Source organism: Cornus florida, unplaced genomic scaffold (assembly GCF_030987335.1).
Source record: "Cornus florida cultivar Cherokee Brave unplaced genomic scaffold, ASM3098733v1 CherokeeBrave_3.0.0_Hap2_Chr01, whole genome shotgun sequence".
NCBI lineage: Eukaryota > Viridiplantae > Streptophyta > Magnoliopsida > Cornales > Cornaceae > Cornus > Cornus florida.
The window spans coordinates 78257844-78276664 of record NW_026775571.1 but is presented as its reverse complement, the minus strand read 5'-3'; the positions used below and the strand labels follow the sequence as shown (position 1 = coordinate 78276664).

Sequence of the window (18821 nt, the reverse complement as noted above, 5' to 3'; positions counted from 1 at the left end):
TTATTGATGTATTCTCTATTTTTTTAAAATAAAAATAAAATCCATATTCTACTCAAAATTTCAAATTACAAATTAAGATTGTTGTTTATTGATGTATTCTCTATTTTTTAAAAATAAAAATAAAATCGATATTCAACTCTCTTTTTTTAATTTTTTTTTATTTATTGCAAAGGCACAAAGGCAAAGTCATACGGCGTAGACAAAAATGCCAAGTCAGAAATGGCATACAAAAACTTGAAGCAAAGCAATAAAAAGGAAGACCACGCTCCAGATATGTGAAGAAGCAGAACCAAGAACTCCGCAAACTTAACCACCATGAGAGAAACGCAGCAAATTGGAGAGACTCAAACGTCTAACCATCATCAAGGCAATAACTCCAAAATTACAGTCACAAGGCGTTCTGACACCTAAAATCCCCACACAAGTCGGGACAAAACCAAAACCGACCTAGATCTGAGACAAAACTAAAACCAACCTAGATCTGAGATCTAGTCGGAGAACAATAACAATCCACCCATGGGATTTGAAAACGAACCAAATCAGGAACAGATCTGATCGAACAAAAATAAAACGACGTAAAAATACACTCACAAAATGCACTTATTGAAACATGCCGAATTTATTACAACCGTGGGGGGCAGCTAGCACCTCGCCACTCTCATAGAAGGGAGCAGGGAGGAACCAGAGGAGGAAGACAAACTGGGCAGATGAAAGAGAAAAGATATTCCACTTTGACTGGATACAAAATATGCCTTATAAATTTCTATATCAACAAAGTCTAAAAATATATAAACAAAGTAAAAAATTCCTAAGAATCAAAGATTACACTGTTATTTGTTGTAACATTATCATCACTGGTGAATCGATGAACCTCGACTTTTTGGGTGTTGCAACAGTCTCATTATAGACTTTGTTTACCCCTTAATATTAAAATTAAATTTATTACAAAATATCATATGTTAAAAAGACACAATTGCCTCTAAATTTTAGGGGCACAAATTAACACTATTTGACGGTAGATGAAACCACCATCCCGCCTAACCCTCACTGTATATATATATACATTGGAACATGAAGCTTGGTAGTTCGTCCCAACTTTCACTGTAATTAGTGTCTAATTAGTCTTATGAAAAGGTGTATATATATTCCTCAGATTTATTTTTAATTATTTTAGATGAGACACTTATTATTGGACAAATAAAAATAAAAAGTTAGACACGGACATAAGAATTATTTTATTTGAGTAATGTAATCGTGATTACTCTATTTAATATACCATAAAAGAGAAAACAATAGAATAAATTAGAAGACAAAAAGGTAGAACCTTGATTTTTTTTTTTTTTTAAAACCTTTGAAGGAAGATCTGGAGCAAGAAATGTAGAAAAATAAATTTGCATATAAAAAAGCAGAAAAAATAAATATGTGCTTAATTAATTAAAATAATTATATTATTGTTGCCTCTAAAATAATTAATAAAATTATCGAATATTATTTTATTTTGTTATATATCGGGACTTCTCTAAAAAATTTATTCCCTTGTATCATTAGAACCAAACCAATAGAAGAAGACCAGTTAATTTTTTATTTTTTTAAAATTTCTTTATATTATTATTTTTTAAAAATTTTAAGCGTATTTTCTTATTAGCATGGTGCCTGGTAGCACAAATTGTTCATCAGGGCTACATTGATCTAATTTATTAATTTGTAAAGTTAAAAAGGTCCATTAAATAATCAAAGAACAATTTAGTCAATTTTTTATGCCAGTTGACTACATGGTGCCTCCTCGAAAATAAAATACATGATAAATAAAATATTTACCCTACTAATGCCAAGTCAAAAGTCTTGCATGGACCAAACCAAACACGCACAAGTAACCTTCTGGAAAATTGGGTGCCAAACTTGTATTTGAAACAACCGTGCCTTTTACTTCGCACTTTCCATGGACTTCGCATTATAAATACCTCACCATGTCCCAATCTTATCATTACACAACACATTTCTCTTCTAACATTAGTTACAATACTTCTTTTCAATATGGTTGCTTTCAATTTAGAAAAGACCTTACTCATCACACTCATTCTGGTAGGAATCCTCACCGGTCTCTGCCGGAATCCGTGGTGGGTCAGAACTGCGGTTGTGCCGTGGACCTGTGCTGTAGTAAGTACGGGTACTGTGGCACTGGCGATGCCTATTGCGGAGACGGTTGCCAAGCCGGTCCTTGCACCGGCACCACCACGCCTACTACTCCTACTCCTAGCGGTGGTGGCTCGGTGGCCGACATTGTGACCGACGCATTCTTTAATGACATCATCGGCCAAGCAGGTGCAGGTTGTGCCGGAAAGAACTTCTACACCAGAGCTGCATTCATTGATGCTGCCAATGCTTATTCTCAATTTGGCTCCGGCTCTGCTGATGAATCCAAGCGCGAGATTGCAGCTTTCTTTGCACATACAACACATGAAACTGGACGTAAGATTTCATCATCTCTTTCTAAATAAATAGAAATTTATAGGTAGATAGATATACAAAAATATTAGTGCATGCATGTATGTGTGTGTGTGTGTATATATATATACACACTTCAACAAAATTGGACAGTACAAATATATTTGCATAGACCTGCATATATATTATTTCCAGTGGGTTTTAGGCTTGTAGTTGTAGCTCATTATGGTAAAAGTAATATTAACATAATTACATAGACATATATATTGGTAGTCAGACACCTCACTAATGAACTAATTAATTTGAGCTTTTTTTTATACGGTAAAATAAACAACACACACTAATATTATATATATTTATATATACAACAAAATTTTCTTATTGTTTATTAAATGAAAAATAATAGGTCTTCCGATGTTAATTGTCGACTCTTTTGACGAATACAACGTGGTTGGATCCCATTATAGCTCTTAAAAAAAATTCCGTAAACATCTCTTTCTTTTCGATTCATTCCCAATCACGTTATATTCGGAGGAATAGTCGGCAATTGAAGTCGGAAGATATATCACTTCTCTTATTAAATTTATGGGTTGTAGACATGCACACATAAGCAAAAAATTGAAGCTTCTAATTGCTCTTTGCTATAGTAATTTGAACGTCATATACAAGTAATAAACTTTGATCATAAATCTTGAATATTATAACAAGCAAATTTATTAATTAAATATTTTGTTTGTGCAGACTTTTGCTATATTGAAGAAATAGATGGTGCCTCCAAGGACTACTGTGACGAAACAAATACACAGTATCCATGTGTAGCAGGTAAGGGTTACTATGGCCGAGGTCCTATTCAGCTATCATGAAACTATAATTATGGTCCAGCCGGACAAGATATCGGGTTTGATGGACTAGGCAACCCCGACATTGTGGCCTCAGACGTAGTTGTGTCTTTCAAGACGGCCTTATGGTTTTGGATGAACAATGTTCACTCTGTCATCGGACAAGGGTTCGGGGCAACATTTCGTGCCATCAATTCTATGGAATGTAATGGTGGAAACCCTGACGCCGTTAATGCTCGTGTGTCGTATTACACGGACTACTGCAACAAACTTGGTGTCGCCCCGGGCGGTAATCTCAGCTGCTAGGTCACACATTAATAGACAATAAAGAGTAGTGTGAAAAAAATTGTTTAGGTTCTTATTGATACTTTCCTGTGTTTTGGACCTAATCATATACTCTGTGACTACTTGTTTTGATATATGATCCAGAAGGGATTGAAATAAGTAATATGAATCAAAATGTATCGTTTGGTTCATCCTATAGCAATATATTTTTTGCATTTATACATTATTTAACGTGCATAAAAGATAGATTAGGAGATGAAAAGAACTAAAGCAGAACAATTAAAATTAAGAGTAGTTTTGATTTCCGAACTAATCTTCTGGCCTTGTTTTGTTAGACCTACGCTATATATCTTCGATAATAGCTAATTAATAGGAATTATCTGCAAAACACTACTAAGATACTTCCTTGCAAATAGCCAAACAAAACTTTCATAAGTTAGATTTGGGGTCTCTTATCTCCAAATACTTTTTCATGGACTTTCAACAATATTCTAAGTACGGTGGATAATTTTTTTAGTTGTTGGTATGACACCGTTTACGACAGGGATTTGGAGTCTTTTTTCGAACGATAGAATGCGAATTTGAGTTTAAAGACCTATCACTGGAGCTCATGGTTTGGTTCAGTCCTGCCATCCCCAAGCATTGCTTCTTAATTTGGCTAGCAATGCAAGGAAATTATACACCAAAGATAACCAAACTTTGAAGTTTCTAACTCGAACTAAATGTTTGTGTGTTGATGCTGAATCTCAGGATTAGTTATTTTAAAGTGTCCATAATCTACCAATATCTGGAATTTCAACCAAAGCTTCTGATGTGGTTTCCATGTTTTCTAATTGGCCTGACTTCCTCACTGCCCCCAAATATTGGAAATCAAAATCAAGTAGAATTCTGGTTTTTTTTCCGGATTTTTTTTTTTTTTTTTTTTTTTTTTTTTTTTTTTTTTTTTGGGTTGAATGGTAAGCTTGTATAAATATAAGTAGCCATTGCAGAGTTTAATTCAGCTAGGTATTTTGGTTTTTGGGTCGGGTTGTTTTTTTTTCATTAAACCGAGAAAGGAACTGTACAAGAAATATAGGCAATAGCCCACAAGCTAAAAACCTATAAGTCCAAAGCTAACAAGAGTAAACCAAACACCCAAACAAAGCAGCGTAGCCCAATGACAATTGTACCAACTGGAAAAAGCAGGAGCAAAGGTTGCTTGCTTATTGGAGAAATGGCGTCTATTCCTCTCTCTAGGGGAGGAGCCAGAAATTTGAGGTCTAGGGATCGAGTTTGGACTATGTAATTAAAGTTAGAAAATTTTATATTTAAATAATTATTAAATTTGAGCTTGAAAAGCTAATAAGCTGATATTAGCAGAGAAAACTGAGCACATTTTCTAGGTGTATAACCTTTGATTTATAGAAATATTTACAACAAATCTAATCTGGTACAACAATAATTCAAACGGGAGATTTACTCTTTTTGATTACAATCACATGAGAGGTTATCTATTAGTTTCAAAAGAGTTTGAATTATGATGGAAACAATGATCAGTTGAGGATAAGCCATAATTGTCATATGAGTTTGGCTTATTGAGGGAACTCATAGCAAATTGTCTAACACCCCCTGCAAGGTGATGGGGTTGCAACAGCGAACCATCAACTTGGTATGTAGAGGTCGAAATCTATCAGTGCTCAACCCTTTGGTGAAGATATCAACAAGGTTGTCCACAGTAGAAACAAATGTAACACGTAGTGTTCCATGTAAGACTCGTCACGAAGAAAGTGATAATTGACTTCAATGTGCTTGGTACGAGCATGAAGAACAGGATTAGAGGCTAAGTAAGTAGCACTAATGTTGTCACAATAAAGAATTGGTGGCTGATCAATGGAAATTTGTAAATCCCGAAGGAGATAAAGCAACCATTGGATTTCTGCTGCGGTATGTGCTAAGGCTCGATATTCAGCTTCAACACTCGAGCGGGATATAGTTGGTTGCTTCTGCGAAGCCCAAGTAAGCAAATTGGGACCAAAAAACACACAAAAACCTGTCATGGATCGACGATAATTTGGACACCCAGCCCAATCTGCATCAGAAAAAGCCCGAAGATATTCATCGTGAGTCTTATTGATATGGAGGTCAAAAGTTGGAGTTCCCTTTAAATAACGCAAAATGCGCTTAACAGCAACGAGATGGGGCCGTTGAGGCTGATGTATGAATTGACAAACTTGATTCACAGCATAAGAAATGTATGGTCGGGTGATAGTAATATATTGTCCCACAAGACTACGGTAAGTTGTGACATCAGTAATAGGATCTCCATCATGTTGAAAAAGTTTGAAACCTGAAACGACTGGTGATGGGTAAGGTTAGCATCCAGAAGATTGGCCTTACGAAGAAGATCAAGTGCATATTTGGATTAGTTAAGCTGAAGTCCATTGCCATCTCGAGTGACTTCTATTCCAAGAAAAAAAATGCAGTGGGCCTAAGTCTTTAACTTCAAATCGAGTATGAAGTTGAGAAATAATCTCATGTATAAAGGATGAAGCAGGCCCTGCGATAATAATGTCATCAACATAAATAAGAAGAATTGTCAGACCATGAGAACTATGATGAAGAAACATAGACATATCACTGGTGCTACGAACAAAGCCTAACTCAACCAAGACATCAGTCAAACTATCAAACCAAGTATGAGGTGCTTGCCGAAGCCCATAGATGGACTTGTGTAAGCGACATACATGATTAGGAAAATGCTTATCAACAAAGCCAGGTGGTTGCTTCATGTATACTTCTTCGCATATAATACCATGTAAAAAGGCATTCTTAACGTCGAGTTGGTGAATAGTCCATCCACGATTGACAGCAATTGAGAGAACTAATCAAATGGTAGAAGGTTTGACAATGGGACTAAAGGTTTCATCAAAATCGAGTCTATAACGCTGATTAAACCCTTTTGGAACAAGGCAAGCTTTATGCCGCTCAATAGTACCATCAGCATGCCTTTTAATCTTAAACACCCACTTGCAGCTTACCACATTTTTAGCTACAGAAGATGGCACAAGAGACCATGTACGTTGTTTAATAAGAGCATTAAATTCATCTTCCATAGCTAACCGCCATTGTGGATGTCGAGAGGCCATGGTAAAGCATGTAGGTTCTTCATAGGCATTGGTCAAAATGGCTTGTAAACACTGTGGAAGAGGATATTTGTTGGCGAGCCCATTATATGGTTGTTTAGGACAACGAATACCATCCTTCAAACGAGTCACCATGGGATGGGATATAGAAGGAGATGCAGCGGGCAACGGTGGGTCAACGATTTCTTGAGGTTGGGAAACATTGGCAAGATGTTGATTATGCGTTAGAGAGGTAGAGATATTTGATGGAGGCAAAGACAAATCAACAACGGTGGGCTCATTATTTGATAAATCTGGAGGAGTAGTTGGCAGTATAGTTGCTGGTGGTGAAGAAGTTGGTGTCAAAGGGATCACTACATGTGAAGAGCTTGATGAATCCATGACAGTAGACAATAAAGATAGATTAAACCGAAGCTCATGGGTTGAAGCTATTGTGAGTGGTCCTTGTGATAGAATTGATGCAAAAGGGAAGACATCTTCATTAAATATGACATGGCGAGAAATATAAACCTTTCTCGTCAATGGATCAAGGCACCGATAACCGTTGTGACGAGCGGCATATCCCAAAAATGCAAATGGAACCGATTTTAAAGAGAGCTTATCTTTCTTTTTAGCTCCAAGAAAAGAAAAACATTGGCTGCAAAAACACTTTTAGCATGGAGTAGTCAGGTAGTTAATTAAATAGCAGCTCATATGGAGATTTGAATCCTAATATAGATGATGGAAGTCGATTTATAAGGAAAACGGATGTAATAAATGCTTCTGTCCAAAATTCTCATGGCAGAAAGGCATGATGAAGAAGAGTAAGGCCTGTCTCGACAATGTGTGGATGCTTTCGTTCTGCTCCGCCATTTTGTTGTTGAGTATGTGGACATGAAAAACGATGTTGTATGCCATAATGGTTGAGAAAGATCTCAAAACTGGTATTATCATATTCCTTGCCACCATCAGTTTGAAGGACGAACTTTATACAAGTGTCAAATTGTTTCTTCACTGCCAATTTAAAGTTGCAAAAATATGAAAAGACCTCAAATTTTCGAACAAGGGGATAAATCCAAGTATACCTAGAAAAATCATCCACAAATATGAGATAATAACGAAATCCTCCGCAAGACAATTTGGGAGCAGGTCCCCATACATCAAAATGAATAATATTCAATGGTGTAACTGTTGGGAAACGTACTAGTTTTAAAAACTTTCTGAGGGATTTTCATACATAGATCTTGATTCATCACGTAGAGACAAGTTTATGCAAAAATAAAATATGATGTATCATTCAATTAACAGATTGAATAATTACATCAAAGGTCTGAGTAAACCTTTAAATCTTTCCTCTGAAGTGAATGTTCTCACTTATTGTAGATCCCTTAGCAAGATGCCTTCTCCTTAAATCTCCATCTTCTTGGTAATTATTTTGCCTTTCGGAATCACTCATAAGCCTCCATGAATGAACTTAAAAAACTATGCTTATGGGAGCCTCCATTTAGATAAGAACATTAACCCTAATTTTCTAGAGAGAGAAAATATATTCCTTTTTCCTTCTTCAAAAAAATCTCTCCTAAAATATACATAGACCATGTATATATATAGGCAACAAAAAGATAAAGAAAATGAAACAATAAATCCTTCTCAATCTCTAATTCACATGTCTCAAATCTAATAGGATTTCAATATCAAGTTGGGCTATGAGTTAGAATCCTTTGGACTTATTATTTTATTGGTTATAATGAATTAATAATTGGTTCAGTCCATGGACCCAATTCAATTAATTCATAAATTAATTTCTACTCCACTAAAAGAAATTAATTGAACTCCAATTAAATAATAAATAATTTCTAAGTCAATGTTGCACTTTGATCCCTCTGTGCATAATTAGTTATTGGATAAATAAAGCCATCAATCTAACTACTTAATTAATATATTTATTTTGGTACCATTAATTATATTTGGCTCGATCATAATAAAACATTTGTTTGACAAAAATAATAATTTAAATAAATAAATATATAATAAATCATTTTGTCTAAAAGCACACGAAAGCCTTCGAATTTACTTTGTGATCAATCAAAATCAATACAAAATAAATACAAGTAGCAATGATGCAAATATTGAACATATAACCCTCTAACTATTAATTACATAACTACCCAAAATGTTGGTCTATGGATCCCGAAGTATCTGCCGAACAAATCAAAGTAATTATTAATTAATAAAAGAGTTTATACTTTTCTCATACTTAAGAGTCAAATGCCATAATAGTGATAGGGAGTAATTACATACGACGGCTATCGCAATATATCTCAACCTAACGTAGATCCAGTTTAAGTCTTAATTAATTATGAGTCCATCCATAATTACCGACTTTGACCAATTTATGATTACTATTTATATTTATGTATTGATTGCCATCACATACATAAAAAAATATCTCTTGTAATCAAGTGGACACTATCAATTCTATAATGAATCGAAACATAATACATTGAATTCACCAATTGTATAAAGCATAAATATTTCAGAAACGTCAGGAACATATGTCACTATAATCCAAATAGGAATTTGCTATGCCAGGGTGTAATACCCCTAGTTTTAAAAAGGATAAAATTGAAATTTTAATTATTTTTATTTCATTTTTATGTGACTAGTTGCTTGGGTGTTTAATTGTTTTCTTTCATTATTTGATTTAATTGTGTAATTTAATTGATTATTTGATTTAATTGAATTGGTTTGTTTGGTAAGTTGATTTAAATGATGGAGTTTTAATTCTTTGATTTACTATTTTAATTTAATTATTTGTTTTCATTTCTTTATTTAAGATTAGGGTTTTATTGGGACGTCATATAAGTATCTGTTATATATGTATATGATTAGGATTTTATCAGCCGACTCTAGTTTGATTAGGGTTTCTGTCTTAACTCTAGTTTAATTAGAGTTTTCTAAGTGCCTAAATATATACGTGTATGAGTTTTTACCGAGGGTTGGGAGAACCTTATTCACGGCACAGTGGAAATAAAACAGAACAAAGAGAGAGTTGAGAGAACAGAGGAAATCATAAGAGCTACCAAGGAGAAGAATAGAAAAGATCAAAGGAGGGTTGTGGTGGATTAAGTCAAACCCATAGGAGGCTTGAAGGAAGTTAGCAGTTGCCGGAAACTTGGAGACGACACCGAGATTTCATTACTGAAATCACAGGCAAGTTCTTCTCTTCCTCATTCCCTCTGGCTTGTGTTCAGTGCACCTAGATAATCTCTAAGGTTTAATTAATTATTAAATTGGAACTTACATGCTTGCTATATAATATATTGATGATCTTTACGTGTTAAATTTGATTATGGTATAATGCGTGCAAGCTTGTTTCAAGTCTTGATCAGTTTTCTGTTTTAAGCATGTTATGTTGTTAAGCAATTTTAGTCTCTGTAATTGCCTTTAACCTCTGTAAATAAATCATGGGAATGTTATTATGATGATATAAGATCTTTAGGTTCAGGGGTGAAGAGTAACAGAGGAGTTGGAATGGAATGGATGTTGCAAGTTAGCTTAAGTTTCGTACTGTAAACATGCTAGTTTAATGGCTAAATCTAACATTTGTAATTGGTTCCAGTTATTGTAAACAACCTTGGGGATGCTTCTAGACTCAATTAAGACTCCTAAGATTAGTTTTAGAACCCAACAAAGTGGTAGGAATTGATCAGAGAGGGAGCAGACGGACTAAAACGGAGCAAAACGAGGACGAAGGCTCTCAAAGGAGGTAAGAGCCGGCTCCATGGATGTGGGAGCCGGCTCCCACACAAGTAGAGCCAGCTCCAAGGACTCCTAGAGCCGGCTTTAGGCTGAAAGAGCCTGCTCCCAAAATTTGGAGCAGGCTCCATCTTCAATTTTGCATTCTGATATTTTTTTTTAGTTTTTCTACGTACTGTTTAACACTGTTGGAGCATGGAGACTATTTGAGTGGATCTGGAACTTTACAGAGGGACTAAGGAATGAATTTTGGGTGTTATTAAGACCCTAAATTGGTTAAAATTTAATTCTAAATTAACAGAACAAACCGTATAAAATTTATGCACATTGTATACGGTTAATGGATGGATGATGATTTAAATGCTTAAGCTTATTTTTGGATTTTCCAGTGGGATCTATTATGTTTGGAAAATTGTTCTAAATGCATTATAGGGTCATTGATGTATTGAAGTTGATCTATACATGCTTTGGAGGCTAATTGTTGAAGTATTAAATCCTTTATGCAACTATATGGATTAACGCTTGGTTTTAAATTGCTAAAACATTAATCAATCTTCTGCAGTTATTTTAGCAATGTATCGGACTATAATATGATTATAGAATTTATTTAAATGCATGATAGAGTCATTGATATATTAAATTGGATCTATGCATGCTCTTGATGTTAGTTGTTAATTTATTAAAGCATTTCTTACAATTATATAGCTAAGTGCTCGGATATAAATTGCTGAAATTTTAAACATATTTCTGCAATGATTTGGATATTGGTTTTAGACTGTAAATTACTACCCTATTATTTATGTTTTGTAATTTACATGGATATGGAGGATTGTATGCACTGGTATGGGACGGTAACATACTGGGGACGGTTTAGTTCAAAACACATAAACCTATCCTAATGGATTAATGGAATGGATTGAAAGATATTGAATCCTAATTGTGACTAAGTCAGATCAACTGTAACTGATTTGGATGACTTCCTGTATTAATGGATGGTAGTTAAGTCATATCAACTGAATAAGTTGAGTGACTAACTAGTTGGTTTATTGTATGTCAGTTTAATAAATATTTGAACTACATACTCTGGTTTTGGACGGACTTTATATATATGTTTATGGTACCACGAGATGAGCTTGAGTCTCAGACTCGTTGGTTAAGATGCGTATATGCAGTGGATGCGTAGCTGGCTAAAGTAGGTTGAGGTGTACCCTGTTAGGTCTAGATACTCATGCCCACCTTTGGGTGCGTTTTCGCATGTTATCTTCTATTCAGGTTTAGACCCCTACTGTAGTCCAGTGAATGCCCCTTAGTGTGGATAAATATATATATATATGTATGGACTAGATAGCTATTGTTGAGATATCTAGGGTGTATCTGCGTATCGGGTCACTGTTTGGATTGTAGTTAGAGAAGAATTTGCATGTGGGCCTGACCCACTCTTATTTTTACAGGTGTTCGTTAGTTCCAGTCTTAGAGCTGGATCGTGCTGAGCAGATACAATCATTCCACTCCACCGATGCTGTAGGACTTTGTTTCATGTTTTAGGCTTTGGTTTTATTTCCAGTCATTTGAGTTCAGTGGGATATTTTAGGGGTCCACTAGATGGATTCCCGAGTTGTATAATTTGGAGAATGATTTGTATTCGTGAAGGATTAGTTGTAACAGAATAGTTTATTTATCAATGGAATTATTTATTCTGAGGTTTCAATTATTAGATTATCATTTTTAGTTTTCATTTCAGCAAATTTTATTTATCTCATTTGTTTTAATTGTATTCTGTGTTCGATTATTGCTAATTGATTTGATATCCTCGGGTAATCGAGCGTGGGTCTGGCCAACCCGCATCCGGAGATCCGAGGGTATCATACAGGGCATATAAATCCCAACAGCTCCCACTTGCCCTCATAACCAATTCAAATTGCATCTAACTCCTATGTTATCCAGGTGTTGATCAAAACTATAGACCAATAACACATTTGTTAATAGATCAATAAAGTTGTCTTCCAATGCAATGTCTTAGCCACGAGTATATTTTATTGCCGGACAATATCATGTAGGACATGATACTTCCTTTCAGTGTACCTTGTTCCTCTATGGAACCTTAGGACATTGGTTTGGACTACTTCTGCACTATTGTCGCAATATAACTTAATAGGCAGGCTAGTAAGCTTCACAACCTCTAAATCAGTGAGATCAAACTAAAAGGCTTCCATTACCGCCTTTAAGGTTGCAATGTACTCCACCTTTATGTTTGAATTAGTAGTTGAAATCTACTTAACACTCTACTAACTGATTTCTCTTTCATTGAGTAAACATACACTAAGTCATGAACCTCATATTATCTACAACTGACTTAAAATCAGAACTAGCATACCTGACTGGAACCACATCATCACATCCATAAATGAGTAGAGATCATTGGTTCTTTTAAGATACTTTATGATATTTTTCACAACATACCAGTTATCAAGTCCGAGTTCGGACTGATATCTACTGACTATCCCTACTATGTAACAGATATCCTGTTTGGTATAGACCATGGCATATATGAGACTCCCATATGCCGAAGCATATTGTTCCAGTCTTATTTGCTCAATCTTCTCTGATAGTCTTGGAAAACTACTTGCTAGAGCAATCCATGTCAATAACGTAAGAACTCATTCTTTGAGTTTTGCATACCAAACCTGGTCAAAACTTTATCAATGTAGGATTATTAAGATAAGCCTATTTTCCTTTTAACCTGATCTTGCAAAACCTTGATCCTAGGAATATAGTTTACATCTTGAAGATCATTCATTTCAAAATAATTGAACAACTACCTCTTTAATGATGACAAAGCTTCCATGTCATTCTAAATGAGTAAGATGTCATCAATATATATAGAATTAAAAAAATAATGACATTTCCTTGTACACTCATGATTTATTCACTAAGAAATCTTCTGGTATTCTTTTGTAGATTAACTTGCCTTCTATAGGTATCACCCTACTAGATAATTCTACAAGATCCCAGATTTTATTAGAATACATAGTTTCCAACTCTGATTTCATAGCAACTTGCCAAAATGATTTTTATCCATATCGGTTCATTCTTCCGTGTAGCTTACTATGTCCAATTCATGTTTAACAGGGATATCCGTAAAGGTCTCACCTAAAAATATGATTCCGTCAGATTGGATGATAATCCTCCCGCTACAATAATGTACCGATGCAGGAATCTGTGTACTTGATGATACTGACGCATCAATAGGGAATTCATCTATAATTCTTAATCTCTATAATAAATGTGTTCATCTTGTGGTACATCTGGTACTCATATTATATTCTCTAACATTATGCTACTAGGTATGTGATTCATAATATGATCCTCCTATAGATAAACAGTGAGTGTAAACAATCAACTTTTATCATTGAGATAATAAAATAATCTATCCTAGTGCCTTTAGAGTAGCTATCAAATCAATCATGCATATGATCTGCTTCCAACTTACTTATCCATATCAAGCGCACATGTGCAAGACTACCCCATATGTGCATGTGTTTCAAACTAAAATTTAGTCAAAAAACACAGCTCAAACGGTATCCTTGAGACAGACTAAGATGGAATGCAGTTTATAATGCGTATCGATATCATTAACGCTAAACTCTAAAATGAAAGAGATAATGTAGCATAACTGATCATAGATCTAACCATGTTTAAGCAGAATTCTGTTATTCCTATTTGACCCCTCAATCATTGAGCGTCAATTGCAGAAAAATTGGTACACAACACCCTCATTGACTATATAGTCTTTGCATTATCCCAAGAAATACTCATATCCACGATCAGATCGAAGTGTTTTGATAAGTTTACCTAATCTGTGCTCCACATCAGCCTTGACACTCTCAGAATATACCAAAAGTTTAAAACTTGTGTCGCAGCAGGTAAATTTATCCAAAACGTGAGTAATCGTGCTTGGATGTTCATAAGACCACGCGTGTTTGTGTGTACCGACTCCAATTGTTCTTTATGTCTATTTCATTTGGTTGATTAAGCCCTTAGAGTTATTTATCCTTCAAAACAGGATTCACAAGTTTGGTTTAGGCTCCCCTACCTCACTTGGTTATAAACTTTCTTTGACCAATCTTTGAATCTCATTTTGACTGATTACAACCCAAAAATAGACACTAAAGATACAATGAGTCAGGAATAACAAATTTTCTCTTAACATTCAATCTAGAAGATGCAACATTAAATTCTACATCATGTAAATTTTATGAGCTCGTGGTTATAGTATATTAACCATCTTTCAATGCACCAGAAATAATCGCACATCTATTCAATTTAATAAAACTAGTTTTATAAAATAATAACACAATTTTTATAAAGCAAAAGTGAAACAAGAATTAGATTGCGTCTAACATTTGTGCATAAAGATAGTTCTCTAATACTCATATCTTCATACTCTTTAATTTCAGATGTAATACTCCCACTGACTTAGCTACAACCTTGACATCAGGTCAAGTACAAATATATTCCATATCATCGAGGCTTCTGGATTCCTGAAATCCTTGCAACGAATTGTAAACATGTTTAGTGGCTCCAGAATCTATTCATCAGGAATTAATAGATACAACCACATAACATGGCTCAATGATTAAATATACATTTTCCTATGCCACGTCATTGCTTAGACAGTTCGTCCTTTAGTGTCTTAGTCAGCGGCAAAAGAAACAATTTCCTTCGCCCTCAACATACACTGCCTTATTCCCTTTAACCTTTTAGATACCTATGTTTTGTGCTAACCTAGTCCTATTATCATCATTCTCCTTTTCTTTGCCTTTCCACTTGGGCCTAGAAGAAGATGGTATAGACTAGGTTAGATTGATAGGAATGCCTATACTTTTGATTATCCTTTTATCTGTTACCAATTCTATAAGAATATCAGCGACTGTGAACTCAAACTGGTTTCTTATTTAGTTCATTCTAAAAGAATCCAACGAGTTTGGTAACAAGGCAATAATCATGTCAACTTGAAACTTACCACCCAAGTCAGTCTTATTGACCTCTAGTTAAATTTTTAAACAATAAACAATCATTTTCAAAATACGATTTCTTACTGGAGTTCCTTAGACTATTTCAATGGTAATCAAGTCTGACATAGTACTAATACATAAACTTTATCTAATCTCACCAAAACATCTCATTGATTTTTAACATGATGTTTGAAGAAAATAAAATAATGCAAATGTTAGCTTTGGAGCGTATTCGAGAAAAACTCTAGAATATTGTATCAAGTCCTATTATTTGCCTTATTTCACTTATTAAAAGTATTAATGTTCTCTTGGGTATCTTAAAGTAAAAGGATTAGGTTTAGGAGTAGAAAATACATTTTGTACACTTACGTTGTGAGTAAAATATCTAAGTTTATTTTCTAGTCAATATAAATGAGGTCCAAATACATTGAATATGTTACCAAACAGATAAAATGGATTATACATAATTTATCTGAATATAAATGCATTCATATAATATACAAGGTGAATTATTAATACTATCATGCATATTTAAAATTAAAATGAGTTTGTTAACCACATAATATAATAAATCTCAATTAAAATAAGAGATCATTATCATTATTGGTGAACAATCCCTTTTAATTAATGCGGGTCCCTCAACTTCGTAGCATAATAAATCATATAATCAATACGTCAATAACTTATCCTGATGGAGTAGTTCATTATTACTATTGTTAGGATTCATTTGCTATTAGGTAAGCACTTCCATTAAAATAATAATATGTGGGTCCCTTAACCACCGCATGAAAAATCGGATAACTAATATGCCAATAACTTATTTGGTTGGCGAAATTCATTATTGCTATTGGCGGGCAAATCCCATCATTTCCATATCTCTTAAGACAATGCCTTGTCTATCTATATGAAATGATTCCCGATTATGTTTAGCCTTTCTAAAATCACCTAGTGTAGATCACTCCGTTGGGGAGCTAACACTATTGATTTTAGATTGAGTGTATAACGTTATTAATGCTTTAATGAAAAATAAAATATTAAATATCTTGTCATTATAATCTAGACTCTTTAAATCATGCGTAGGGCCTTATTTTTAAAAATCTAATTACAATGAATATTTAATATTTTTATTCTCATGAGATAACCATTCTTGTAATATTAAGACTCTTCAAATCGTGCGTAGGGCCTTCTTTTTGAAGATATAATTACAATGATTTTAATAACGAAGGCCGTGGGGTAATGTATTAAAATCCCCGCTCCCACTCAATTTTTTAATCATTCATCATTAGGATTTTCATTTTATTCATTTACATCATATAATGCATGCAAAACGCCTTGATCTTAATCCAATTAAATTTAGAAAATATTTGGACTTTTAAATAATTCATTAATTTTTAATTTGAAGCACATTTTAAAAATAATTTTTATTTTAAAAATAATTTAGAAAAATAAATTTTCATTTCCCAATAAGTGCCCTCAAATTAAATAGTAATAAAATTTAATTAATTTTAATAATTTAATATAAATCAAGTCATTTAATTAAATATCATGGATCCAATGCATGAACAATAATTAATTAATAATTATCTATTCTATGCATTTCATAAATAATTAAATCACAGACAGAAGCAATTTAAATGGCCAATGGATTCAGCTTTTAACATTTAAATACTATTCTTGTTGTATGGGCATTCACCAACGGCTTGTTAACACCTGTAGAGAGTTAGTACATGACCCTACTCACCATCGGATGACCCTGGATGCCCCTACACACAATTAGAACCCAAGAACGCGCCTGTGAAAGTTCCCAGGGCGTGCCACGCGCCTGCACGCGCTGGAGGGAAATGCCAGGGTCTTTCACGCTCTCCCACGCATGTGTGGGAGTGAGCAGCGCGTGTAACGCGCTGTAACACACCTCACGCGCCTTGTTGATTGGGTGCGCATGGAGCGCACCCATAGCCGCGAAACACTTGATCTTTTCCCCTTTGATGATAAATCCTGTGGCTGAAATTGCAGTTGCACCATATGATGGTGCACTGCGAAGCGTTGGAACAAACATCCTCATTTCCGGCACTGCCCTCGGCGCCGGCGACTCTCCGGTCGCCAGAAAATCACCCATAATTCTAGAAAATCATTTAAAAAATTCCAGAAATTATTATTTGGCCCAAAAAATTCTAGAAAATTTTTTAAAAATTCCAGAAAATTCCTGAAGCCAAAATAAACCTTCTTGGACCTTCTTGAAGCTTCAAAGCATCATTTGATGAATATTATATGGCTTTAATAAATTTACAATTTGAAATACAATGAAAAAAATTAAATTACATCATTGAACTTTCAAACGGCTAAATCAAAGCCTTAATTACATTCATTCAAAGATAAAATTACATTTATTTAACCTATAAGCTTCATCCATGGCCAAACCATACATCATCATTCATTCATAATTATACATATATCATCATGTATCAACATATATCAACATACATCAATAAAAAAATATATATGAATATAATTTTGGATCCATGAATGATGATTTTCATAAAATCATGATATCTACTAATGAATCAAACCATGCTCTAATACCACTGTTGGGAAACGTGCTAGTTTTAAAAACTTTCTGAGGGATTTTCATACATAGATCTTGATTCATCACATAGAGACAAGTTTTATGCAAAAATAAAATATGATGTTTCATTCAATTAACAGATTAAATAATTACATCAAAGGTCTGAGTAAACCTTTAAATCTTTCCTTTGAAGTGAATGTTCTCACTTATTGTAAATCCCTTAGCAAGATGCATTCTCCTTGGATCTCCATCTTCTTGGTAATTATTTTGCCTTTAGGAATCACTCATAAGCCTCCATGAATGACCTTGAAAAACTAGACTTGTGGGAGCCTCCATTAGATGAGAACATTACTCCTAATTTTCTAGAGAGAGAAAATATATTCATTTTTCCTTCTTCAAAAAAATCTCACCTAAATATACATAGACCATGTATATATATAGGCAACATAAAAATAAAGAAAATGAAACAATAAATCCTTCTCAATCTCTAATTCACATGTCTCAAATCTAATAGGATTCCAATATTAAGTTGGGCTATGAGTGAGAATCCTTTGGGCTTATTATTTTGTTGGCTACAATGAATTAATAATTGGTCCGGTCCTTGGACCTAATTCAATTAATTTCTACTCCACTAAAAGAAATTAATTGAACTCCAATTAAATAATAAATAACCTCTAAGTCAATGTTGCACTTTGACCCCTCTATGCATAATTAGTTATCAGATAAATAAAGCCATCAATCCGACTACTTAATTAATATATTTATATTGGTACATTGATTATATCTGACTTAATCACAATAAAACATTTGTTTG

The 18821-nt window shown here is 34.1% G+C and overlaps 1 pseudogene; it reads left to right on the top strand.

The window, feature by feature from the left end:
• The first annotated feature begins 1992 nt into the window (after positions 1-1992).
• LOC132302143 (endochitinase PR4-like) lies at positions 1993-3970 on the top strand (annotated as a pseudogene).
• Positions 3971-18821: the final 14851 nt, after the last annotated feature.